Here is a 26,886-nt window from a genome sequence, read left to right on the forward strand (position 1 = left end):
TGCTCTGCACTGAAAAGTGCGCTACGCCCAGCTTTTTCACAGCGTTCCGCCGTTTTTGTCGCCGGCTTCCAGCTGAGAATAATGTAACTTTTCAGAAAGACGCTGGTGTCGGCAACTAATCATGTGGAGGGGCTATCGCAGCGGAGACGGAGGGGCTCAATTGTGGCAGCAGATTGGCTGCTGTTCACAGGCACAGCTAACGTTATGCTTCATGCATATCGATGCATACGGATGCGGTTTCCGTTTCCCCATGTCTTCTTCTCTGTTTTTTCCTCACCTTTCTCTAATCTGGAGAGCACTGTCGCCACCTAATGGGTCCGTAAAATAGCTTATACACATTCGACATCCACCATATTTTTTACAGGAGATGGATCAGGCTTTGATCCACGTCCCACCGTCAAAAAACGCAATTGACGACTTTAGTCGTCATTGGCACTCTACGTTACTATTTGAATTGACGACGATAGTCGTCATTGGCACTCAATGAGTTAAGGGCGCCTGTTCAGAGGGAGGGGAACTGGTTGGAATAGCGTGAACCTCCCACGTGCTATGTCCTACCGGTGAAGCTTCCTCTGTCAGGTGAAAAGAAGCGGCTGGCTAACTGCCCATGTCTCGGAGGAAGCATGGAGCCAGTTTCGGCTCTCCCCAGATCGGCAGAGGGTGGAGTAGCAACCAGGATAAAGAAATTACGTTAGCACTAATGGGGGATAAAAATGGGATAAAAAATCGGGAAAAAAATTAATAAATAAATAAATAAAACATTTTTTATTTCAACATAAACATTTCCCCCCCATATTCTTTCATATTCTTTGTCAGTCCTAATACAGTAGTAGCCTACACTTTTGTAATGTTTTTAAATAACCAGGCAAACAATGTATGTTTTCATGTTGCCCTCTTGGCCAGGTTTTTTTTACCTGGTTAAATGTAAAATAAATACATAATAATAATAAATAATAATAGTATTAATACTAATAATAATAAAACATTTGAATATACATTTTCATATTCAAATATAATTTTACTTTTTATATTCGAATATTCTTTTAACACATTCACTGCCAGCCTTTTTTTTTTTTTACTGTAGGTAGGTTCTGCCAGAGTTTTTTTTTGAGGATTCTGGCTCATTTTACAAGAGCCGAGGATTATTTTCTGCTTGGACTTTGTGAACACAAAGTTCACAAAAGTACTAATAGAATGTGTGCTTTCTCTGTCTAAAAGAGTTAGTTTGTAGAGTTAGTAGTTATGTAGATATTAGCCGTTGAGTACAGCATGGTTTCAGCGTCTGAGAGTGAAAGCTGAGATAATCGCAGTTTTGTGAAATTCAATCAAACAGGCAGAACAGTCACTTTAACCATTTATTTTTGGCATCAGTGAGAGATCAGACATCTAAACAATATAGTTCTGAACGCCCTCTCCTTCAAACTCCTCCCTCCGTGGGCGTGTCTGGTGGCTTTCAGCAGCGTTTGTCACAAGCGAGTGTTCTGCTGCTGCTGCTGCTGCTGCGAGTTTGAGCAGCCTCCCTCCCTGGCAGCGAGTGTGGATAGGGCTCACTTGTTTCTTGGGTTTGAGAGCTTTGATGAAGCTTTGTGCGATTCTAGGCTTTATGCTGCGTGTTTCAAAGTGTGTTTTCCACCCAGTCTATTTTTGGAATCCCCCACCGCCAGCTCCCAGCGCGATAATGCGCGAAAGTGAAAGCGTTTTCGCCAATCCATTTTACAGTAGAGAATGGTTTCCTCGCGCGTTACCCTACAGTTTTGGCTCTGCTTTTCCTAGTGTGGAGAGCACTGTCGCCACTTAGTGGGTCAGTGGAATGGGTTGTACACGTTCGCTGACTCCAATATTTTTATAGGAGACGTGGGGAGCGTTGATCCACGTCCCACCGTCAAAAATAAATAAATAAATTTTAAGCCGAGATATCTCGTCATTGGCAGTGAACCGTTGGATTCTGTAAGCCGAGATATCTCGTCAATGGCAGTGAACGTGTTAATTTTTATATTCAAATATATATTTGAATATAGAATATTCTTTGACAGCCCTAGTGGGAAGCCGGATTAGGGGTTTGCTTCCTGGTCGCTGCACTAGCACCTCCTGTGGTCTGGTCCTTCCATGTGCTACAGTATGTCCTGCCGGTGAAACTCCTCGCTGTCAGGTCAAAAGTAGTGGCTGACAACAACTGCACATGTATCGGAGAAAGCATGAGCTAGTCTACAACTCTCCCCAGATCGGCAGAGGGAGCAACACCCGGGACAGCAGGTGCAATTGGCCAAGTACAATTGGGGAGAAAACAGATGGGTGGACTTGTTATATTAAAAATAAATAAATAAATAAAAATAAACAAAAACAAAAACTATTGGAAATCTAATTGTGAGCTTCCTCTGTGTCCCCATGCAGATCACAGACCTGGAGACCAAAGTGGATGCCCTGAAGACTGCCGAGCCCTCCTAGATCTCCTCCACCTCCACCGAGGAGGTGCCTTCATACAGACTGGGGCCATCTTTTACTCCAATCAATCATGTTTGGTCCCTCAGACGCACGGGTACAGACCACAGAGAGACAGTAAGAGGAGGAAGAGGGCAGCCTGGTCGCCAGAATAAAATGTCTGCATCGCACAATTCTGCAATCCACAGATACGTAGAATAAACACGGTGCATATCACGTTTCTAGATGCATGTATATCAACGTTATAGTATGCTATTGTATTAGCACAGTGGCCAGTAAGGGTACTGCGGTCGGGCTGGATGGAGGGCGTAGACACCCAGTCTGTTGAAAGTCTACATTTCAACTGTAAATCACATTTCATGTTTTTTGTTGTTGTTATTTAAGCCGAACCCAAACCATCATCCTGTTGTTATTTAAGCCTAACCCAAACCATCATCCTGCCCTTAACCAAAGTTATTTTACTTGCCTAAACATAAACAAAGTTGTGAAACTTGTTTTATTTGCATTTAACTTTGGAAAAGCAGCGATGTTTTCAAATGAACCACTGCTTTGTTTCAAATGTACGTTGTGATCATACGTATCATATTATTTTAGATTATATTATTAATCTAAAATAAAAGGGCAAAGAAAGAGAGAACAAACAAAAGAACAAATGTGACTTGATATTGTCCTCGTTGTGCTTTTGGACGTGTTTACAGAGGAGACTGGTGGAAAAGTCCGACACTTTTTTCCGCCTCGCTCTCTGTTTTCTGGAACTGGAACTGAAACTGGACCGGACTGGATTTGTTTCAGGAGAAGAAAAATGTTCTTCACGGATCGGCTTGAGTCTGTAGCCTGATAAAAACCATCCTGATCACATGACCTCACATTCTGTTAACTCTCTCAGTCTGGACTTCCAGCCACCTACAGGGATTTCCTGAAATACAATGTTACAATGTAACCTGACCAATCAGGGCTGGCAATGTTACAATGTAACCTGACCAATCAGGGCTGGCAATGTTACAATGTAACCTGACCAATCAGGGCTGGCAAAACCGTCTCTCTTACTGCTCTGTTTGTCTTCCGCTCTGAGATCCGCCCGTTTGTGTTACAGTGTTATCGTTCCCCATAGAAATATGTTTTATATGGTGTTAGTTCATTTTATTTGTCTGTATTAGCTACATAGCTAAATAACTCGCATCACATGTATTTACTAAGATGCCTCTGTTTTCAGAGCATTGTTTGTTTGTTTTTTTGTTTTAGCACAGACCGATGCCACGCTTTTGGCCCCAGACTAGCAATGGCGTCTCCCAAAGCAACGATTGTTAATGTTAACGTTAGAGTAAACTGTAAGTGCAGGTATTGCATAAACAGTCTCAATAACAACAAATTAACCATGGCGTTAGTTCATGCAGGACACGGAAGTAATAGGCGACGCTCCGGCTGACAGCCCGCTGATTGGATCAGCGTTTTGAATCATTCACCAATCACATCCATTCTCAGATCAAGTTGGTCCATTTAAATATGGCTGTCTTCTACACTGGCCGTTGCTACATCACTGCTGCTGCTGCTGCAAGCTTTGCCTCCACCTTTCTAGTTCAGAGTCTGCATGGCTCACAGGTTAAACATGTATTCAATGTCTTGCTTTGGGCTCACTCTTGTATACCCATGGGGGATTCTGCATTGCACTCCCTGATTAGCTTAGCATGCTGCTTGGCTAATACAGGGATCATCTTCTGTAAAGAGCAGAGCAAGCAGTGCCAAACAGAACTGTATTTCCATTTGTTGCAATAAATGGTTAAATCTTTGACGAGTGTTCCTGACTGAATGAAAGAAGAACAAGAGTAGACTATGGACCAGCGGAGTTGTTCCTCGTTCTGAAATAATCATAATAGTGAAGTTTTCACTGCTCTTGTAAGGGGATTTGGCAACGCTGATTGGCTGAAGAGTTGTCTGTCAAGGCAAGTAGTCCCACCCACTGGAAGTCCAGACTGATACATAGTGAACCAGGCTATTGATTCTGGAAGTCCAGACTGATACATAGTGAACCAGGCTATTGATTCTGGAAGTCCAGACTGATACATAGTGAACCAGGCTATTGATTCGTCAAAAATGGGAAAAGGAGACTCAACAGAGATGTTGAAACAAAATGGCTGACCATCCTCAGTAGTGACGCAGCAACAACAAAACTCACAAAAGGAAATGGCCACCCAGCCTCTGGCAGTAACACATACAAAAAAAGCCTTTTCTTTCTCTCTTTCTATTCTACTCGTGTGACAGAAAGACTCAGGCAGTTGTTGGGGTTTGTTTGGTGACGTGCTGAACGCTCTCCTCGTGTGTCAGAAAGACTCAGGCAGTTGTTGGGGTTTGTTTGGTGACGTGCTGAATGCTCTCCTTGTGTGACAGAAAGACTCAGGCAGTTGTTGGGGTTTGTTTTTGGTGACGTGCTGAACGCTCTCCTCGTGTGTCAGAAAGACTCAGGCAGTTGTTCGGGTTTGTTCGGTGACGTGCTGAACGGAAACGTAATGTTTTGTCGGTCTGTTTTGTTTGTACATATTCTTTAAGTCTATTTAAAAATGTTTAAAATGGCTTCAGCAATGCGGGGGTGGGAGGGTGGGGTCATTCCTATATCCCAGGGTCCAATATTCCCAATATTTGTATGGCCCCTAATGGGAACATGATGACAAAGGGTCCAATGTTCCCAGGTGTTCCCAGGTGTAGGTGTGTAAGCTTAAGGTTAGCGTCACATTTCACCCAAACACAATAGGAGGGTTAGGCTAACGTGTGTTAACAGAATATTGAACACAATCAAAAAGGGTTTGAGGCTGAATTCAGATACAAATGGAGACGTATTAATAGTGGTCCCGCTCAGGGTGGGCGGATCTCACTTCACTCCGCCCCTTTCTGCTTCTCCCCTTCAAAACAAGCATGTGTGCGAGCGAAGCAGGAAAAGACGAGTGCTGAGGCAGCTTTCAATGACAAACTAAACTCTTATTGTGAAGAGAACAGATACACAACCGATGTTTTGAGAGAGAAGAGAAGAGTGAAACAGCAGAGCTCTGTGTGTGTGTGTGTGTGTGTGGGGGGGGGGGGGGGGGGGGGGGGCAGCGGCACGTGACGTAAGGCTGTATGTATCCCCACAAATGTGATCGCCCTGAGCTCTCTCGCCGTACGACCTCTACTTTTTCACACATTGACTATGAATGGAGTGCAGGGGGGCAATGCAGCATCGGATTGTGTCTGACTGGGCCCTTAGGCTAAAGCTAAGCTAAAGCTTGTTTTAGGCTAGCGTGTGTTAACAGAATATTGAACTGGGGAACATAGGGCCCTGGGAACATATGCTCCCATCCAGATTCAGTCATCTCTCTTTTCTATCTAGCTCAATGGCAAACAGGGTGTGAATAATCCAATATGTGCTTCTACAGCTTCTACTATATGCTGTGTATCTGTTGTGTTTACTGTCAGTGTGTTTCCATGCACACCAGCTTCCTCACCTCGTTCATGTCTTACATCTTGGAGTTGGTGCACAGAAACAAAGTATTCTGTTTACAATAACCTAAATCTCCAGGGTTATGTGAAGCCTGAATACACCAGTATTATCTTGGAGAGACTTATATACATGCTATACATGTGTACCCGCATGTGCCCATTGTTCCGACACACCATCCGATTTACCCCGTTTTCTTTTAATGTAAAATAAAACTGAAAAATATTGGGAGCTACCAACAGTTTTGCGAGTCATCCTGAATCTTCTGAAAAGGAAAAGCCCATTGAAAATACACGCTCTCCCTGCGCTTAGAAATCCATGGCCTGCAGGCCATGGATTTAAATCCATGGCCGAGAGCTGTCATAACACCCACTGCACTAGAGCTGTCCACTGCACTAGAGCTGTCATAACGCCCACTAGCTGCACACAATTTGCACATTATGCAAATTGCAGGTTGGCAGGGCCCACCCTACTCTGCCTTTGCAACACAAGTGTTTTTGATGCTGAGTTTTTATTGCCTCACCATTGCAAAAAGCATTTTCATGTGTTCTTGGAAGTTTTCTGCGAGCCGACGTCAGTGAGCTCTCAGCCCACACAATGTTCCATGACTGTGAGACCGAACCGCTGCACCTCTGGACTTCTGTTTGCTGCCCTCTTGGCCAGGGCTCCCTTGCAAAATAGATGCACTTTGGTGGTTGATATAAAGAAATGATTGGTAACCACTGGAGAGAACAACAAAAAGTGAATAGTAAACCTGCTGTTGCAATCAGTCGGCCCTGCCCTGTGTTCCCCGGTTGATTAGGAGCATCTGCTTGCAGTATGCTGGTGACATCATTCTGCATTATAATTAGCCATGTGCTTCAGTTTGTTTGAGAAACAATGGAGGAATGACATCATTCTGCATAATAATTAGCTATGTGCTTCAGTTTGTTTGAGAAACAATGGAAGAATGACATCATTCTCCATAATAATTAGCCATGTGCTTCAGTTTGTTAGAAAAATATGGAAGAATGACATCATTAGGCATAATATTAGCCATGTGCTTCTGTTTGAGAAACAATGGAAGAGTGTGTACTTTCAGAGCAACAGGCTTTTCATTTTAGGGATAACGGGCTGTCGGACAAATTGGGACATTTTTCCGACTATTGGGGTTTTCGGAATAATGGCACAGCTCAGGTTCCATGGTAACACAGAGATAATATTCATTCTTCTATAGTCGTTCTTGTATCCAGAGCTAACTGTATAACAGCTTCTCCCGAGGTGCAGATTGGAGTTTTAGTTCTACAAACATTTATCTGAGACAGAGCTGCTCTGGAGGCAGAGATAATCTGATTGGTTGAGTTAAACATGAGTGGGCGGAGCCAGACAACCCCAGCAGCATCAGACTGAAGCCCAGAGAAATATACAAAAGGAAAGAGAGGACAAAGGAAGTAATATTATGTAATATTAATATTAGTAATAGTAATATTAAGCCTAGTGCTCTGCTGCTAACTGAAAAAAATACAATCATCGAAGTTAGCTAATTAGTAGCTGAAGTTCAAACTAGCCCATAGCTATCTAGGTAAGCTATTAGTTAGCTGCTGATCATCAATGTCATGAATCATAAATGAATGGAAAATAAGTCATTGTTGTCTATTTATATTGTAACGAGGTGGGTTTGTGTGCTACTGTAAGTGTGTGGGATTGACATGTCTGTGGGGAATTACGGGGGTCTGTGAAGGCGACATGTGGCCAGTGGGTGGGGTGAGAGGGGGGTTCACCTGTGATTGGCTGGGGGGAGGGGAGCTGTGGGCGAGAGGAGAACAGCTTGCGGAGTTGGTGTGTGGAACCTGAGAGGGAAGGTTGTGTGTGTGAAGAGCGGAGAAGCTAGGAGGAAGCTAGCGGGGTTTTGGTGTGTGTTGTGGGGTTGTTTTGGCGTGGGCTATGGCTGACAGTGGCCCTCGGACCGTGTGTGATAAAGAATAAAGGGCGGTGACTAGATCCTGACTCTCGCCTCGTTCCTGACAATGCTACACTGGTGTCAGAAGAAAAACTAACGACTGGAAGGCTCGAGCGCGACCTGGCGTTAGCAGTTAGCTGTTTGTGTGCTAGCTGCTACAAGGGCCACGTGGAATGGTGCGCCTAGAAGAACGCCTGTCGGTGGACGGGGGGGAAAAGGAGCTGCCGACCCCGGAGTTTGGCTCGGTGCTTGCTGGCATGGAGGGCCGCCTGAAGCAGGAGCTCAGCGCGGTACTTGCCGCCGTGGAGGCCCGCTTGATGCAGGAGGTCAGACGGCTGTTGGAAGCGACGCCTGCCTGGGCGGAGGGGCTTATGGAGCTACTATGGGAAGTCGCGCAGCGCGGAGAGAAGCGGACGGAGGAGCCGCAAAGAGTGTGTTGGACCTGTGGAGAACCGGAGAAGAGGAGAACAGCTTGCGGAGTTGGTGTGTGGAACCTGAGAGGGAAGGTTGTGTGTGTGAAGAGCGGAGAAGCTAGGAGGAAGCTAGCGGGGTTTTGGTGTGTGTTGTGGGGTTGTTTTGGTGTGGGCTATGGCTGACAGTGGCCCTCGGACCGTGTGTGATAAAGAATAAAGGGCGGTGACTAGATCCTGACTCTCGCCTCGTTCCTGACAATGCTACACTCTTACAGTAGCACACAAACCCACCTCGTTACACTTCCCCCTCACATCAAAGCTTCTGGCCCACCAGAAGCACACAAGTCCCTCCCCCCCCCCCAGTGGGGTCACTCCTCCGCCAGGTGACTCTCCTCAGCCCCCCCCTGTGTCCCACAGTCATCACACGCACTGCAGTAGTTCCGCACATCCTCCTTGTGTTTGCCCCAGTAGTGTCCCCCACGAACACGGCGGAGCGTCTCCTCATGCCCGCGATGCCCGAGACAGCCGAGCTGCGCTACGCCCCCCACGGTTGCTGGACGGGAAGCCGAGGTGGTGGTCGCGGCCGGTTGTGTTCTCCCTGCTGTCCTGAACACGCCGCCCCCTGGGGGAGGGGGACAGGAGGACGAGCGCGGGCGAGAGGCGGAGAAAGAGGGGGAGTGTTCAGATGTGGACCCGGCGGACGACATGGCCATTTGGTCGGTCGAAGCGGAGGAGTGGAAACGCAGGCAGGCGGAGGACGCGGATATCGGTCCGGTGTATACGTGGGTGGTGGCCGGACGCCGGCCCCCTGTGGAGGAGAGTCACACGTTTTCCGGTGCCACGAAAGGACTGTGGGACATGTTTGCGAAGCTGCGTCTGAGTGAAGATGGAGTTTTGGGGAGGGGGGAGCACGGGAAAAGAGGGTTCCAGACGGTTGTACCCAGCTCCCTCCGAGGGCTGGTACTGCGGTGGGCGCACAAGGGCCTCGGCTGTCTCGGGCATCGCGGGCATGAGGAGACGCTCCGCCGTGTTCGTGGGGGACACTACTGGGGCAAACACAAGGAGGATGTGCGGAACTACTGCAGTGCGTGTGATGACTGTGGGACACAGGGGGGGGGGGGCTGAGGAGAGTCACCTGGCGGAGGAGTGACCCCACTGGGGGGGAGAGAGGGACTTGTGTGCTTCTGGTGGGCCAGAAGCTTTGATGTGAGGGGGAAGTGTAACGAGGTGGGTTTGTGTGCTACTGTAAGTGTGTGGGATTGACATGTCTGTGGGGAATTACGGGGGTCTGTGAAGGCGACATGTGGCCAGTGGGTGGGGTGAGAGGGGGGTTCACCTGTGATTGGCTGGGGGGAGGGGAGCTGTGGGCGAGAGGAGAACAGCTTGCGGAGTTGGTGTGTGGAACCTGAGAGGGAAGGTTGTGTGTGTGAAGAGCGGAGAAGCTAGGAGGAAGCTAGCGGGGTTTTGGTGTGTGTTGTGGGGTTGTTTTGGCGTGGGCTATGGCTGACAGTGGCCCTCGGACCGTGTGTGATAAAGAATAAAGGGCGGTGACTAGATCCTGACTCTCGCCTCGTTCCTGACAATGCTACAATATTTTGAGTCCTTTACCATTCAAGATTCAGTTAGCTAACATGCACTCTTTGGCTCCACCCACTGACTATCTCTGCCCCTTTGTAACGACAATACAAAACACTAAAACTACAACCTGCTGCTGGGTAATATGAGCTACAGTATTACGCAGGATAGTGTGTGCATGTAAACACACACTCCTGGGTTAGGAGAGCAGTAGAGGGTCCGTGGCAGTATTATTATTATGACGTTAGGAAATAATGTACTGAAGTCAGTGATAGATGATGACTGACCTGGCCAAAATAAGGTTTAAATAGTAAAGTAGTCTGTGGTCTTCAAACTTGAGATAATCTTCAGGAACATGAGGATCACTTCAGGTGCGTGAGGTCCAACCAATCAACCTATCAGCAGAGGGAAACCTGCACACCGTTGAGTCCCAGCCCATCAAATTCCGCCTCTTATTTTGATTTAAGATTGTTTGGAAAGGGACGGATACAGAATACATAGACGTGCAGATGACAGTGAACAATGTAGGTAATTGTAATCCGCATACAGCAACTGTATGCAGATTGAGAGGACACCCATTTTGGGTGCAATCTGATCACCCAAAATGCATGCTAACGCCAGGTGTAAAAGATGTCTCTGATGCTTCCCAGCATTTTCAAAATCTATATTTCAACCGAAAGCCACATTTAATGTTTTTGTTGTTTAGGCCTAACCCAAACCACAACCATAACCCACGTTGTTTTAGTTGTGTAACGTTTTCAAATTAACCTTGTTGAAATGTTGATATGCAATGACTTTTTGGTTCAGAAACGTTGAGATACAAGGTATCCATGGTTTGCAGAAAGGTAGCATGACTACATTATATTCTGGTTTAGACTGGGTTGGTTTCTTTTTTGACTGAAGGTTTCGTCCTTTGTCAGATAGGCCTACATTACCCAAAATCCTTTTGAAATCCTCGGCAGAAAGCAAGTTGAAAGTTACGAGAACTGTGCAGACACTTGAAGGCTAACTTGCTATTTAAAAAAAGTCCTCTTTGGGTATTTATTTTCATTAATCTTGAACATATTGCATTCTACCAGGGAATTTCAGTTGCTATGTAGTTTGACTCGTCTGTGGAAAAGTTGCGGAGAAACCGTCCAGACCAGAGGCCAAAAAGTTTGCTCTGTGAATTTTCTCACAAAGACTCAAATAAAATGAGTTCTCCTGCTGCTGTGGGACTTTGACCGTGAGCTACATCCAGCGTAGACAGACCGTGTTCAGACCCACTGTGACGCACGGCAAGCCTCCACGCTACTGAAGTGCCCTTGAGCAAGACCCTGCATCCCTACCAGTCCATAGGGAGGAAGAAAGTGTCACATTGTATTATTTAGTATTCATTTTACATGTGGGTAAAAAAAAACTCTTTTGCTGACGGGAATAAAGTTGTTGGAGAGATTTTTGTGTGTTTCACGACCATGAAACTGACTATTTTTTAAATACTTTACAATAAGGGTACATTCATTAAATGTTAGTTAATGCTTAATAAGCATTAATGAATTAATTGCTTAATTCATTACCAACACCTTCCAGTGTTGTGAGGGTTTTGTGGAAGTGTCTTCTCTGCCTGCTGCTGCTCTGCAGGTGAGAACGTCACCATGTCCGTCTGAACATTATCTGTCAACGTTAATAAAGAACCTGAAAATATGTCCTGTGTGTGTGTGTGTGTGTGTGTGTGTGTGTGTGTGTGTGGGTGTGTGTGTGTGTTTGTGTGTGTGTGTGTGTGTGTCTGTCTGTGTGTGTGTGTGTGTGTGTGCGTGCGTGTGTGTGTGTTTGAGATATATAGCATACTGTACAATTTGCACAGTACAAATTAGTTCCCTGTCCCAATAACTAGGGTTTAAAAATACCTAACCCTGTTTCCTGAAGAAGACCCAACAGCTACTCTAACTTTTCAACACTTGGTTTAACTTTAGATTCACTTTTTGATTTCTGCTTGTTATGTGGGAATTTAGGACTTTAATCATGAGAGAGATAAGGAGGAAAAGAGTGGAAGAGAGATACTAAGTATGGAGACAAGATAGATGGGTTTTTATCCTCATCTAGACTTGGACAACTGTCACTGATACAATGCCTATGTATGACATCACTGATGACATCATCAGTGATGGTATGCCATCACTGATGTCATCAATGATGTCATACCATCACTTTTATGCCTTTTACAATGTAAATGCGTTTTTTTTAACGTGATTTTTAGAAAACGCTTTAAAAGGCATAAAAGTGATTAACGTTTGTGAAGATTATCCTGCTGAACACAAATTTGCACTCCCATAAACGTTTGTTAACGATGGAAAAAAAACTGCTGCATGTCTTTTCTGAGCGACCATCTTTTGTGCACATTGTCTCTGCTTTTAATGAGGAAGAGTGGGGTAAAAAAAAATATATATCAATGGGCTGACTCACGGTGCTGCTGCTCTACACTACAGGATTTGGGATTCTAGAGCAGGTACATAGATGTCTGTTCAGATGTGCGTTTACTGCGGTGGTTGAATCACCGATCATGTCTGCCTGGGCTGGGCTAGCAGCTAAATGCTAACTATGCTGAATGGGGAGAACGGGAGGATTTACCCTACCCCCAGCTGCAGGGCCAGCTCGGCGAGCTGCAGGGTGGGCGAGACCGCGCAGCGGCCGAGCTAGCGAGCCCACATAGCGGGTGAGCCTATCGAGCGAGTTGCCTAGTTTCTATAAATATACATCTCTCAAATATTCAGCAAATAACTTATCTCTGCACCAAAAACAACCATACAATTTCTAGGCTACAGTGTGTTTTGCAATTATTTTTGTTGAAAATGTGCTTCTACATTTTCAACGTGTTGATTTGTCACTTTCGGACCACAGGCTACACAAAACACCTACACCTTTCTCCTCTCATTGCTATCACAAATATATCGTATAGAGTCATCTTACAGACACAACACACTAACACAGAGAGAGAGAGAGATTTGATGCAGGAAACACAACTGTTCTGGTGTCATTTTTGGCAAATAAGCATTTAACTATTTGAACGCTTTGTGTGCTCGCCACTTGCTCAACTCCACAGCTGAGCAACTGCGCGCGCCTCTTCGCATTACGGCCAGGACACACATCTTGCGTGTACCTACCTAGTGCGTGTGCGTGGCGTGGGGGCTGCGGCTGGCACGCCCGCGGCATCCACACAGGCAGCGTGGCTGTTTTCAGAGCGCAGGAGAATTGCAGCTGAGCTCAACCTCCCGTCTCAAATCAAAACGAGCCTTGATTGGCTGTGGCTGACCCTGTAAAATATCATTGTAATGTCTATTTGTGTAGAGACACGCTAGAGACACGGGCGCGGTAAGCAGAAAAAATAGGCGTTGCTTCTATTCTCTAGATGACGCGCGTCTCACGCCTCGCAAGACACGCGCCATCTGATGCCGGTGGTGTGGCTGCTGTAACCTGTTAATATGGGCGCCGAAATGAAAATCAACAGGTAACGCCATGCAGACGCCAAGCAGACGCAAGATGTGTGTCCCGGCCGTTATGCATTTTCGATCATACATCTTGACACAGAGCCAAACCCACAGGTTCATTCTTGATTCAAAGCAGTTTTCACAGTTTTCCAAGTCTAAAACCTTAACCTAATATGGGACACAGAAACATGTATGAATAGCTTTTGTCCACCTATGAAAACACTCAAACCCACTCATAACCATATATACAGTAGTGGACTTGCAGTGATTACATCTCCGGGAAAACATCACTCTACTCAAAGTAAAACACAGAGAACAATATATATATACAATTTCTTAAAAAGGCACAGTATTTTATTTCTTCCAGCTTTCTAACCAGGGATACACTGTGGAGACACCTGGAAATGCGTATGTATGACACACAGGTGTTTTCTCATGGAATACATGAGAAAATGAGTTGGCGTGCAGTTCAGACGCAACTTTGCCTCGTCCACTTACATTAGAAATCTAACATGCATAATAACTTTACGTGGAAGTTATGGGGGTTAGGTTTAGGGTTAAGGTTAGGGTCAGGTTAAGGGTTAGGGTTAGGGTTTGGCTTAGTGGTTGCAAGTATGTTAACGTTGCCGCCATTGTTGCCGTGGACGAGGCAAAGTTGAGTCTGAACTGCACGCCAACTCGCGTTTCCGCATATGTATTCCACGAGAAAACACCTGTGTGTCATACATACGTAATTCCATGAGATCGGGCTGCTGGAGAACATGGAGGTCTGAGAAAAACCTTGGCGTGGCCCATAGGCCGCCGAACCGCCCGGGCCACACGGGCCACGGCCTGGGTACATTTCATTTTTACAATGATTTTTTTTTTTTTTTTTTTTTTTTTACAATTAAACCTCATTTACTCATTACACTCGACTGGTTGCTTTTCAGATGTGATGTGAATCTAAAGTGAACTAAACAAGTCAGATCCACTATAAATGTTTTTCAGTATATGCTGTGATGTAGCCACAAGAAAGGTGCAATATTAATGTTTTTCAGGAGATGGCGATGTTGCTAGCTATAGGTTCTAAACAAGAAATATGGTTCAAATGTTTACAGTAGTTTTCAGTTTTGTAACAATGTTACAATGCTGTGAGACGGAGCTAAACACAAAAGATGCAATATTAATAGTTTTTCATGAGATACTCAGTATTTAATACTAATACTAATAATAGAAAAGGAGAAGATACTGAATAATGACATCACAACAGTATAATCCTAATGTTAATTTAAAATTAAATATTCTTCTAAATATGGATAAAAGTCCAAAAAACATAAAATTGTCTTCTACGCTGCCGAGATTCCATTCCTTACAGCACCCCCTACTTAATAATAGTTCCAGCGCGGCTGCGAAAATGTGGTGGCGCATTGTGTCAAGTGTACTGGCTCAGGGAACGGTCCGGCCCCCGGTCCCTTAGGTTTCTGACAATGTGGCCCCCTGAACAATTTAGTTGAATAGCCCTGCTGTAATCTATAGATTCATTATGCTATAACTTATTTGTACTGATACGTATGCTTATATTTTTATTTTTTATTTTTTATTTTTTATTTAAGCTTTATTTACCCAGGCAAGCAAGTGTTATTAACCCAATGGCACTGGTTTATTTCAAGAAAAACATTTTGGCTAGTTGAAATTAATTGGCTCGTAACTTTAAAATCTAGCAGCCATATTGGCTGGTGACAAAAAACAAAGTTTAATCTCAAACCCTGCAGGGAGAGCAGGTGGTGACATAGGAGTGAGTGAGAAAAGGAGCAAATATATGATTGTTAAGACTGAATACTGACATCACAACCGTCTAATCCTAATATTAATTTAGAATTAGATATTCCTATATGAATCTGGCTTCAAACGACCAAAATCTTTATATGATGATAATAATAATAATCAAAGATGGTGGTTCACAGACGTGTGTGTGTGTGTGTGTGTGTGTGTGGGGGAAGGACAGGGGGGGGGGGGACAGGAAGTATGAGCCCTGAGCCGTTTTCACACATGCGCTTTATACCGGGAAATTACCAGAATGCGGTGTAATGCCTTCATGTGTGAAAGTTGTTTTCCGGTATAAGCACGCCCCCGTCATCCCGGACATTTGACCACTTCTAACCTTGTGATAAGACCGGTATGTCTGCTTCATGTGTGGGCGTGCCGATTTTCCCCCCTTCCCTCTCTGCTCGCTCTCTGGCCAGTCCTTCAGTCCTCCTCAGCAGCCCAACAGACACAGCGAAAATGGCAGCGGCCTGTTCTGAGAGTCTTGCAAGCCGCCCAACGCTTGTAGAGAAAGCAGATGCACGAAGCGAAATGTGGAAGTATTTTGCTTACGTTGCCGACAGCGAAGGCAAGCCCCTGGACACATCAAACTAAGCCAGTCTGTAAAAAGTGCTTCAACGCGAAGCAGGTGAACGGATAAACATTGAACGGACTATTTCTCTCCGACAGGGAGAGAAATACAGCTTCTTTCACGGCTGTTTTTACACATGTGATCCCTCAGGTGTGAAGGGAAATTCCGGGAAATAGCCGTTATTGATTCACAGGCAATGTTCCTGTAAATCTGCATGTGTGAAAACGGCTCTGGAGTCAGGAGTGGGGGGGGGGGGGATGCTGGAGAGGAGGGAAATTACTGGGGCTGCAGAGGTCTCGCAGGTAAGGGAGAAGGGAAGGGGGGGTCTGGAGGCTTCAAAAGCTGCCCTGGACAAAAGCGTGGTTGAGCAGGTCTTCTGCGGTGGGCCGCTCCTTCTCCTTCACAAACAACTGCCGCAGGAAGTCCCGGCATGCGTCGGACACACCGTCTGGGAGCACAGGCTTGGTGGGCTGGGTAGCAATCTTAAACATGGCCGCCATGGAATTCAATTCAGCCCAAGGAGGTTTCTGGGTCAGCATTTCCACGACAGTGCAGGCAACACTCCTGGCAGACACAAAGCATCAAACAGACTTGATTCATTTTCAAAACATAAAATAATCGGATCATTCTGCAATCAGACATTATTCTATGTATAGTTACATTACATTACATTACGTCATTTGGCAGACGCTTTTATCCAAAGCGACTTACAATAACACATTTTTTGTCAGCAATAGAGCAATCAACTATGGAGCACAGTCTATGACAACTACAACTTCTGAAGGAACAGTGGTACAAGTTTAGGTTAGTGGTACAAGGTTGGTTAGTTTTTTTTTTTTTTTTTTTTTTTAAGAAAGAGAGAGAACGAAGTTAGATCAAGAAGGGCCCAGATGGAGCCTGAAAAGGTGTGTCTTTAGTCTTTTCCGAAAGATCGGCAGTGATTCAGCTGTCCTGACCGAAGGTGGAAGCTCGTTCCACCATTGAGGTGCCAGGGACGAGAAGAGTCGAGATCGGGATGAGCGACTTTTGAGCCCCCGTAGCAAAGGAGGGGCGAGGCGACCTGCACTGGTGGAGGAGCGAAGGGAGCGCTGAGAGGTTTGGAACCTGACCATGGATTGCAGGTACCGGGGAGCTGACTGGTGTACTGCCCTGTAGGCCAGTACCAGTGTCTTGAATTTGATGCGGGCCGAGATGGGAAGCCAGTGGAGCTCCTGGAAGAGGGGAGTGACGTGAGAGAATTTGGGTTGGTTGAATATCAGACGGGCTGCAGCGTTCTGAATGAGCTGAAGCGGTCGGATGTCGGTGGCAGGTAGGCCGGCCAGGAGCACGTTGCAGTAGTCCAGGCGGGAGGAGACAAGAGACTGGACCAGGAGTTGAGTCGCTTCTCTTGTGAGAAAGGGACGGATTTTGCGGATGTTGTAGAGAGAGAACCTACAGGAGCACGCTGTAGCAGCTATGTTGGCAGAGCAAGACAGCTGGTTGTCAAGGATCACCCCAAGGTTCTTAGCTGTTTGGGAGGGAAGTACAGTGGTGTTGTCAATGGAGATGGAAAGATCTGCGAGAGGGCAGTCTTTTCCTGGGAGGAAGAGTAGCTCGGTCTTACCAAGGTTGAGCTTGAGGTGGTGGGCAGACATCCAGTCGCCAATGTCTTTGAGGCATGCAGAGATGCGAGCCTCGATTTGAGTGTCAGAGGGGGGGAAGGAAAGGAAAAGCTGGGTGTTATCAGCATAGCAGTGATAAGAAAAGCCATGAGAAGAGATCACATAGGCAAGAGATCTGATATAGAGAAGGAAAAGTAAGGGGCCCAGGACTGAGCCCTGGGGGACACCGGTGGTAAGAGGACAGGATCTGGAGAGGGACCCTCTCCATGAGACCTGGTATGAGCGGTTCGAGAGGTAGGAAGCAAACCAGGAGAGTGCAGAGCCTGAAATGCCGAGGTCAGACAGAGTGGAAAGAAGGATTTGGTGGTTGACTGTATCGAAGGTAGCAGACAGGTCAAGGAGGACAAGAACAGAAGAGAGGGATGAGGCCTTAGCAGTGTGAAGGGCCTCTGTGACAGCAAGAAGAGCTGTCTCAGTGGAGTGAGAGGCCTTGAAACCGGACTGCAGAGGGTCCAGGAGGTCATTTTGGGAGAGATAGAGAGAAAGTTGTTCGGACGCTGCTCGTTCGAGGGTTTTGGAAAGGAATGAGAGACAGGTCTGTAGTTGTGAATAGCAGTAGGGTCAAGGGAGGGTTTCTTAAGCAGAGACTTGACTCTTGCAGTCTTTAGAGCAGGCGGGACAAGACCAGAGGACAGAGAGGAGTTAATGAAGGTAGTGAGGAAGGGAGATATGTTAGGTGAGATGGTTTGGAGGAGAGAGGAAGGGATAGGATCGAGGGGGCAGTAAGTGGCTCGGTTTGAGCTGATGAGTTTAAGCACTTCATCAGGAGAGAGAGGAGAGAAGGAAGGAAATCCAGGGACAGGGGGCCGAGGAGCAGGATTGGAGTCGGGAGTGTTAGTGAGGGTGCCTGGAGGATGGAAGGAGGAGCTGATGTCATCCACCTTTTTAGTAAAGAAGGTTACAAAATCATCAGCAGAGAGGGAGGAGGGAGGGGGAGGGGAGGGAGGGTTGAGGAGCGTGGAGAAGGTGGCGAACAGTTTACTGGGATTGGATGCAGAGGACTGGATTTCAGAGATGAAGAAGGAGGTTTTTGCTTTAGAGACAGCATCAGTGAAGTTTGAGTGGATAAGGTGGTAGGAAGAGAGATCTTCAGGGAGATGTGATTTTCTCCATTTTCTCTCAGCTGCCCGAAGCTCAGTTCGATAAGTTCGCAGAGATTCAGTCAGCCAAGGAGAAGGGGGAGAAGATCGGGCAGGCTTAGTGGTGAGTGGGCAAAGAGAATCAAGAGCGGAGGAGAGAGAGGAGAGAAGAGTAGTGGAAGCCTCGTCGGTGGACAGGAGAGCAAATTGCTCGGCAGGGGGAAGTAGGGAGAGGACGGTAGAAGAGAGGGAGTCGGGTGAGAGAGTTTTTAGGTTGCGTCGGGTGGTGGTAGAGTGAGGGGGAGATGGGTCGGAGGAGGGGAGGGGGATGGGAAGGGAGAAGGTGATAAAGTGGTGGTCGGATACAGGAAGAGGAGTCACAGTGAGATTAGAGGTGGAGCAGGATCTGGTGAAGACCAGGTCAAGCACATTCCCTGCTTTGTGAGTAGGAGGAGATTGAGAGAGGTAAAGGTCAAAGGATGAGAAGAAGTTAAGGAAAGACAGAGATTGTAAGGTTACTGGCTGGATGTTGAAGTCTCCCAGAAGGATGAGTGGAGTACCATCCTCAGGAAAGACGGAGAGGAGGGTGTCCAGCTCGTCCAGAAAGTGACCAAGCGGACCAGGCGGGCGGTAGATTACCACAATGTTGAGCTTGATGGGTAGAGATACGGCAACTGCATGGGACTCAAAAGATGAGATAGACAGATGAGAGAGAGAGGTGACAGTGTAGGTCCATTTGGGAGAGATGAGGATACCAGTGCCACCGCCACGGCCAGCAGCAGTGTTTTCAGGAATGATCCAGGTCTCTGTGAGAGCTAGAAAGTGGAGGGTTTGAGATAGAGCATGATATAGTTCAGTGGGTTGTATACACAGCATACATGGCATACACGGCACCCATCATTGCATCCTTTATGATAAAGTTGGTTGGTCCGTTCTCGCTGAGAGACAAAATATGGCACTGGCACTATTTTATATTTAAGGCTATTGATGGGAAATTGCCACCATATACCAATGGCGTAGCTACGGTTGCGCCTGGGTGTGAGGCTCAGTGGTAGAGCTGTCGCCTCGCAGTCAGAAGGTCCTGAGTTCGATTCTCGCCTGGGACACTGTGGGCGCTGTGGTTGTGTTCCCCCCCATATCTTCAGTGCCTACTGCCCAGGTGTGGTATCTCGTCGTAAGGGCCTTTCTGTCTGTGTGGAGTTTGCATGTTCTCCCCGTGCTCCCCCAGGGGGGTTCCTCCGTATATAACCCCCCCCCCCCCATTAAAAACATGCAGAAGATCAGATCGTCATCGTCATCCGACCAGTGACGACAACATCCGAAGTCGGTCCCCGGGCGCTGTACGAGAAAGCGACCACTGCTCCTGGCCTGCCCCCCGGAGGAAAGGACAAAGCCAGGATGGGTTAAATGCAGAGGACAAATTTCAAAGCATGTCTATAGCCTACACAGCACGGATTAAAACCACAGGTGTAAAACACTGCATTGGAACAATTTAGAAGCAATTTATGAGAGAGACTACTGTTGTTTATGTTACCATAACGACATAACGTCAGCACAGATGTGTTTCCTTATTGGAAATGATGCAATCGTGATTGCTTCTGCAGCAATCGGATTTTGATTGACAGCAGCTGCGTGTCTTCCAGGAACGCCGTTCAGGCACATAATTTCTTAACGGAACTGAGTTCCCTGGACGGTTCTGGCCCACTTTCACCAGTGAGGGTAACTAGAAATGTGTAGTATTACATTTTGAAAGTAACTTGCTCAACACTGCTTACTAGGGGTGTCACGATACACTCAGTTCACGATACGATACGTATCACGATACTGGGTTCACGATAACGATACGATACGATACGATTTTAACAATATTTTTTTAAACTTGAATAATGACAATATATGACTGGAAAAGTAGTATTTTATTTGAAATGCACAAATACAAAACATGCTGTTGTGGGAAATTGTTATTACAATAACAACTAGAAAAAACATGAGATTGGAGATAAGGCTTATCTTGAAATTGAATGAGTTACACCGTCACTTAGATTTACTTTGAACTAAAAGGTTTCTCAGCAGTATAAATTCTCATTATGCATCTTCAGTTTTTCTTCAAACTCAAACAACAAGACTTTTCTTAGTCTATTTTTTATGCTTCAGTTTTTCCTGTCAAGTAAACAGTTTTGCCAGAAACTCAATTGAATGGTTTCTCTCCTGTATAACTTCTCATGTGTCTCTTCAGAGACTTGTTCAACTGAACTACTTTCCACACATTGAACTTCAACAAACAAAGACGTTTCTTAGTCTATTTTTGGATTTTTTATTTTTTTATTTTTTTTTCGATATGAGATTTCATCTCAACGATACATATCGTGACGTTTTACTATCGCAAAATTTCGTGGGACGATATATTGTGACACCCCTACTGCTTACCATAAATCAGCTTTCTGGCCATAGTCCTCCCCATTGATGACTTCTGGGCTCATCCAGTAGGGGGTGCCGATGACAGTCTTGATTGCAGTGGCAGAGACTACGGCCTGGAGATGTTTGCTCGCTCCAAAGTCTCCCAGCTTCACATTCCCTGAGGAGTCTCTCAGGATGTTAGCACCTGGTGGAACCAAACAAAATGGGCGCAAAGTTATTAAAGACTCTCCTGAGCATAATAATAATAGGATAACAATATCCTTAAAGGGATACTTCTGACAGTTTAGATATATTTCCTCGACAGTCACTGTACGTTGTTGCTAGAAAGTGCCCACAATTAGCACTTAAGGAAAGGAAAAAAGAGGCAGATTAGCATTGTTCATTCAAACCAGAAGGTTCAGACTGGCAGGTTATGGAAATTGTACTCTATTAAAGTTGTGTATAAAGTTGTAAAGTTGTGTCTTTGTGACAAACAAACAGCCAACATTAACTAACTAACTTTGACTAATGCTTGAGCTAAAGTTAGGTCTCGTCCGGTAGGCACTCGTCCATAGTTAAGCCACTCAGGAGGTCGAAGTTAACCTTAAATGTTTTCATTTAGGTAGCTAGCGAACATTGTTATCGCCGTTACTGTAGCTAGCTAGTGATTGACGTCATCTACACTATAATGCCGGCAGTGTCTGTCTGTCTCTCAGTCTCTCTGTCCTTCGTGTATCTCGAGAACTGTTGGTCGGATCGACTTTGGGATTGCGCTAAGGAAGACCTGACGGAGTGCAGTGCCAAATTTTGTGCAATTCGGCACAGCGCCATCTACTGGCAACAAAAAATGTGGTTTATCTCAAGAACCGTTTGTCCGATCGACTTCAAATTTGGGGAGTACACTTAGGGGGACCCAACAGAGTGCAGGGAGCTGAATTCTGTGCAATTCAGCATAGAGCCCCCTACTGGCAACACAAAAGTGGTTTATCTTGAGAACCGTTGAGTTCAAACTTGGAGAGTGTGCTGCTGGGAACCCGACGTAGTGCAGTGCTGAATTTCTTGCAATTGGACATAGCGCCACCTACTGGCAACACAAAAAGCAGTTTATCTTGAGAAACATCCGTCTGATTGACTTCATTTATCTCGATACACATTCATCTGATCAACTTCAAACTTGGGGAGTGCGCTGCTGGGAGCCCGACAGAGCAGTGCTGAATTTCTTGCAATTTGACATAGCGCCACCTACTAGTAAAACAAAAAACAGTTTATCTTAACACATTGAGTGCCAGCCATGTTTTCATTCCTGTAGGTAAGTTGTGCCAGGGGTGTTTTTGACGATTCTGGCTCATTTTAAAACAGCCGAGGATTCTTTTCTGTTAAGACTTCGTGAACACCAATCATCTAAAAAGAACTAATAGAATGTGTGCTTTCTCTGTCTAAAAGAGTTAGTTTGTAGAGTTAGTAGTTATGTAGATATTAGCCGTTGAGTACAGCATGGTTTTGGCCTCTGAGAAGGAAAGCTGAGAAAAAGGTAGTTTTGTGAAATTCAATCAAACAGGCAGAACAGTCACTTTTCACCATTTATTTTTGGCATCAGTGAGACATCAGACATCTGAACAATAGTTGTTTTCAATAATGGAGGAATAATACAAATAATAAAATAAATAAATGTCAAAATAAATACAAAACAAGAGCAGACTCAGCTTTTTTTTTTTTTTATATAGTTTTTTTTTTTTATAGTTTTTTTCGGTTAGTGATCAAACCGGTTTGGGCTCGTACACCGAATCCAGAACTGCTCCAAAATGTAATGGGTACTTCCTTGGCCCATGTTACACCCATCCACAAAGTTACATGAAAATCGGCAGGTACTTTTTTATGTATTCCTGCTAGCTAGCAAACAATCAAACAAAGAGCAAAAACAATCCCTGGCTGTTTTTTTTTTTATTTTCATGACCCATACCTACTCAGCGCCAGCGCCGCTGAGGAAGGTTCTTGTCTGAGTGGTACTCCTCATAGCATCTACCCCTGTGTAATGAGACCCCACATTTGACACACATGTAGCGTGTCTCTTTTCTAACCTTTTTCTTTGCACACATGCTACACCTCCTCGTTGGGCAATCTTTTTTGGGTGTGGCTGGTATGAGGACCATTACATGGCCCGCTAGCTTGACCTCCAGCCTGCATTGAGGGTCCAGGTATGGTCGCCGGGGCATGGTTGCAGGTTGGTCACTGCCCCCCGCCCCCGCCCCCACCTCCTCCCCGCCACCCCCCACCTCCTCCTCGCCAGCCCCCACCTCCTCCCCGCCACCCCCCACCTCCTCCTCGCCAGCCCCCACCTCCTCCCCGCCAGCCCCCACCTCCTCCCCGCCACCCCCCACCACAGGTCTGGTCCATACACCGATAACACTCAGGATGAAATCCAGCAATGTTTCACACTTTCTCTGGCGTTTAGCTGGGTGTTTAGCTTTGTACAGAACAAAGGCGTTATAAAAAGAGATCTGAAACATGTACATGACAAATTTGAAGGGCCACCTGGATGTCTTCCTGGCAAACGGATAGTATGCAATGTTCTGATCCAATCTGTCGACCCCATTCATGTACTTGTTGTAGTCTGCCACACACTTGGGTTTTGTGTGTGCGACCCTCTCTGTGCTGCCTTTCTGCCTGACCTGCACCGTCTCCATCGTGTCGTCGTGCAGCGTGGAGACCATTTTCACGATTCTTTTATCTCGCCAGGCGAGAACCATGGTGCCACCGTTGTGGCGCATGACCGTTTCCCCCAGCTTCACGGTGTGGTTGGTGACTATGGTAGCAGGTGGCTCACCCCTGTTCTTCCTCAGAGTGCCACAGACATGTGTCTGACACTCCAGCAGCTGTGCACACATTCCAACAGAGTTGTAGTAATTGTCCATGTACAAATGGTACCCCTGCCCTGCCAAGTCCCCGAGGAGGAACTCCACCGTCTCGCCTAGGGTGGACCGCTCACCACAGTACGGCTTCATGTTGTGGCAGTAACCTGTCTGGGAGTCACAGAGGATGTAGGACTTTATCCCATACTTTATGGGTTTTTGTGGGTTGTAGACTTTGAAGGCCAACCGCCCACGCCACAGGAGCATCCCCTCATCAATACTAATGTTTTGACTCGGTGTGAACATGTCTCTGAACTTTTCTAACAGGTCGTTCAGAACTGGCCGGACCTTGAACAACTTGTCTGCACCATCAACATCAAAATTGTTACTGAAATGGAGGAATCTTGTGAGCAGTTGAAAGCGGTTGCGAGACATGGTTTTGTTGAAGTGGGGGGTAGCAGTCAGTTCATTTGTGGTCCAGTACATGGCCAGTTTAGGCTTCTGGACGATCCCAGTGAGGAAGTATAGTCCCAAGAAGCTCTTGAGTTCTGCCACATCAGTGTCCTTCCACCTCCCAAGCCTCGAATGTGGCAGAGCCTCGCTCACCTGACTGATGCACTGGTGTGCATACAAGTTAGTTTGGACAACAATAGCCTGCAGCAGCTCATCGTCCAGGAAGAGCTGGAAAAAGTCAACTGGTTCAGCAGCACCACCACTATGATGACCCGGTTCAGCTGTGAAGGGGATGTGGGTTGGCTCCCAGTCAACTCCACTCCAGCCTGGACCTGCAGGCCGTTTCCCTCTTCCAGCTCCACTGCCACAATCTGCAAATTATAGAAATACATAATTACCATAAAATAGTGTTTTTTATATGTGTGGTACTGAATGCTGGCTGGAACCTGTGATGTGAAAATAAACCTGATTCTGAGGTGTGCTCTTACCCATTTTCCTGGCACCAGAGGCTGCAGCACCAGTACCGCTACAGCTGGCTGCCTCAGGCTCATCTTCAGACTGTTCAGAGTCTGAAATAAAAGTAAAATGAATTGACTGACTGCTGGCTTTTGTATAGTCATAGTAATTACATTTCCACAAGTTACACAAGTCATCTCAAACATCGTCTTACCACTGCTCTCTGGAGCTTCGCTCCTCGACGGGGCCCACTCCTCCTCAGAATCCTCCGCGTCTGGAGAAGACTGGAGGTCACTCGACTCGGACTCAGTCGTGAGCCCTGCAGCCGCAGCCGCGACATGCAGAGGCTCACCCCGTTCATCATCCGAGACCTCGGAATCGGTCTCCGGCACAAGCTCGTTTCGGACGGAAAAGAAATCAAGCAGTGATCTCTGATCGGCCGATCGCTTGCGTGCAGCCGCCGAAGACCGCTTGCGTTTGGCCGGCATGGCACAAACACGCCACCCGCTCCCAACTAAACTGAAATAAAACTACTGCTACGACTAGCTCAAACTGAACTGAAATAAAACTACTGCTACGACTAGCTCAAACTGAACTGAAATAAGGCTAATCTACCGGCTACCAACTCGATCAAACTGAACTAGAATAAACTGAACTAGAATAAAGGCTAAATACTAAAATGAACTGACGCTAACGCTAAATGTGCTAAGCTAACTACAATGAACACTAACTGTAACTACCGCTAACTATCTATCTAAACAAAGTCTTTATAAAGACTATACTAAACACTACTACTGTACTAACAACTAAATCAACTACGCTAACCAACTCGCTCTAAATCTGACTCTAAATTGCTAAATTGCTGAAATTCTCTATATATAAATCGCTATGTAATTCTGTCTCTGTCTTACTCGCTCAAACTTACACAACCCGCTGATCAAAGAGCCCGCCTTCCCTATATAGAAATCTTTGTTAGAGTACTTCCGGGGCAGCGGGAGAGGTCGGATCCACATTCACATATTGCCCAAGGGCGCCAGCTAGTGGAAACCACTGAAAACGATGTAAGACGAGTTAGGTCGTCCTTGGCACTTAAGCGCTGGATTATGTAAGACGAGTTAGGTCGTCTCTGGCACTTAATGTGTTAAGAAACATTTGTCTGATTGACTTCAAACTTGCGGAGTGCTTGCTGGAGTGTGGTGCCGCATTTCATGCTACTTGGACTTATGCATAGTCATAGTGCCACCTACTGGCATGACACAAAGCAGTTGATCTCAAGAACTGTTCGTCCAATAGACTTCAAACTTGGCGGGGAACCCGAGAAATTGCAGTGTTGAATTTCGAGCAATTCGACCAATAAGATCACAGATTTCACGTATCTCCAGGACTGTCTGTCTGATCGACTTTGAACTGGGGAATGGGCACTGCATAATTCCACATCAAATTAGGTCAGCAAACCATTTTGTAAACCATTACTATGGAGGCCGCCATGTTTGATGACTTGAACTCTTACAAACCGGAACTCTGAAATGATACCTGAATTTCCGACCTCTACTTCCGACTTTGACAACCGTTCAACACTTATTTTTTTACAAGTTGGAGCTAGTTTTTTTTCTGAGTTCTGAGGTGTCTTGAATGTATAATATTTATTCAGATAGCTGCTATTAGATTAGATTTTAGCTAACTTCAGTTCCATGGAGGCTAACATAATGTTATTCCCTGAATCTGGTTTAGTAAATGCTTGTTATTATTATCAGTCCTGGCATCCCGTTACATCTTAATAGCAGCGGTGTGGGCTGTGTTGATGGTTCCACTGTACTTTGGGCTGATACTGCCCATGCTTGTATGCTTTCTTCACGTGTGTCACGATATACTTTGTATATTTTTGTCAATAATTGGTGGATGTCAGCAAGCTGCCTGTCGTGTGTGATGACGTAACAGAGCAAAGAAGTCTGTAGCCACTTTTACACAGAGATGCCCCAATATTGGTGTTAAGAGGTGTAAAGAGGGGGGGGGGGGGGGCACGGTGGCGCAGTGGTAAGCGCTGTCGCCTCACAGCTAGAAGGTCCCGGAATTTGACGGAATTTCTTCACATTTGGCCAAAACGTCCACTTGGACGCAAGGATGAACTGATTACATTTTGGTGGTCAAAGGTCAAGGTCACTGTGACCTCACAAATGCCATTTTCAAGCTCGTTAACGCAATATCTCAGGAACACCTTCACTGAATTTTGTCACATTTAGCTCAAACGTCCACTTGGACTCAAGCATGAACTGCTTAGATTTTGGTGGTAAAAGGTCAAGGTCACTGTGACCTCACAAATG

The sequence above is a fragment of the Poromitra crassiceps genome, assembly GCF_964638095.1.
Source record: "Poromitra crassiceps genome assembly, chromosome: 13".
Lineage (NCBI taxonomy): Eukaryota > Metazoa > Chordata > Actinopteri > Beryciformes > Melamphaidae > Poromitra > Poromitra crassiceps.